The sequence below is a fragment of the Procambarus clarkii genome, chromosome 50 (assembly GCF_040958095.1).
Source record: "Procambarus clarkii isolate CNS0578487 chromosome 50, FALCON_Pclarkii_2.0, whole genome shotgun sequence".
Classification (NCBI taxonomy): domain Eukaryota; kingdom Metazoa; phylum Arthropoda; class Malacostraca; order Decapoda; family Cambaridae; genus Procambarus; species Procambarus clarkii.
The window spans coordinates 5,495,565-5,496,924 of record NC_091199.1 but is presented as its reverse complement, the minus strand read 5'-3'; the positions used below and the strand labels follow the sequence as shown (position 1 = coordinate 5,496,924).

Below are 1,360 nucleotides of genomic sequence, written 5' to 3'. Positions count from 1 at the left end.
GGCTCGAAAGGCGGGATCCAAGAGCCAAAGCTCGATCCTGCAAGCACAAATAGGTGAGTACACACACCTAGTGGGCGCCTAGCGGCTGAGTGGACAGGGCTCTGGATGCGTAGATCTAAGGACCCGAGATCGATCCCGGGCCATGGCGGAAACAAATGGGCAGAGTTTCTTTCACCCCGATGCCCCTGTTACCTAGCAGTAAATAGGTACCTGGGAGTTAGACAGCTGCTACGGGCTGCTTCCTAGGTGTGTGTGTGTGAAAAAATTAAAAATAAAATAGTTAGTAGTTAGTAACAGTTGATTGATTGACAGTTGAGAGGCGAAAGAGCAGAGCTGAACCCCCGCAAAGCACAACTAGGTTAACACACACACACACACACACACACACACACACACACACACACACACACACACACACACACACACACACACACACACAGAAATACTTGGCTAGGACCTCCACACACCAAGTGCTCATGGTGTAGTGGTTATCACATCTGTCTAACACACAGAAGGTCCCAGGTTCGATCCCTGGTGAGCACACATCTCCTTTTTTCTATTCCATTCCTATCTCTATTACCTCCCTTTCCTTTCTCACTCTCTCACGCTCCCTCCCTTTGCAGCACTTTATCTTGACTTTTCCTCCATTCCAGCCTCCCTCTCTCTCTCTCTCTCTCTCTCTCTCTCTCTCTCTCTCTCTCTCTCTCTCACTCTCTGCCCATGCACGCACGCACTCAACAGGTCGTGCATGCACTCAATTTGTCGCAGCTTGTCACCGTGTCGTCGAGGTTTTAATCAACACAGACGCGCGGGAAAGGACTACTTCCTACACAAAGCAATATTTGATCTATTGTTGCCCATTCTTGAATTGAATTCCCGCCCTTTTCCTGTTCCTTGCCCCCTCCCCTAGCCTCGGCCCACCACACACCTACCCCCCCTTCCCTTGCCATCCCCTCCCCCCTTCCCTTGCCATCCCCTCCCCCCTTCCCTTGCCATCCCCTCCCCCCCCTTGCCATCCCTTCCCGCCTGGTGTATTGGAAGACTCTTGACAGCATCGTTGCTGTCAAGAGTCACCGACAGCTTCTTTAATCAGCATCACGTAGATCTCTCTCTCCGCGACTGACTCTTTATCTGTGTGTGAAGGCAGCGATAAGATAACAAGTACTGGGAGTCGAGATAATCCCGACAGTAACAACAGAAGCTCATGGTTATCTTCTTGAGGTTATCTTGAGATGATTTCGGGGCTTAGCGTCCCCGCGGCCCAGTCCTCGACCAGGCCTCCTGTCTGTTACACACACCCCAGGAAGCAGCCCGTAGCAGCTGTCTAACTCCCAGGTACCTATTCACTACAAGTTGAACA

General features: G+C 51.4%; 1 non-coding gene across 1 annotated transcript; it reads left to right on the top strand.

The window, feature by feature from the left end:
- The first annotated feature begins 470 nt into the window (after nucleotides 1–470).
- TRNAV-AAC (transfer RNA valine (anticodon AAC)) lies at nucleotides 471–543 on the top strand. Its single transcript has one exon. It is a non-coding gene; the product is annotated as a tRNA-Val (tRNA).
- Nucleotides 544–1,360: the final 817 nt, after the last annotated feature.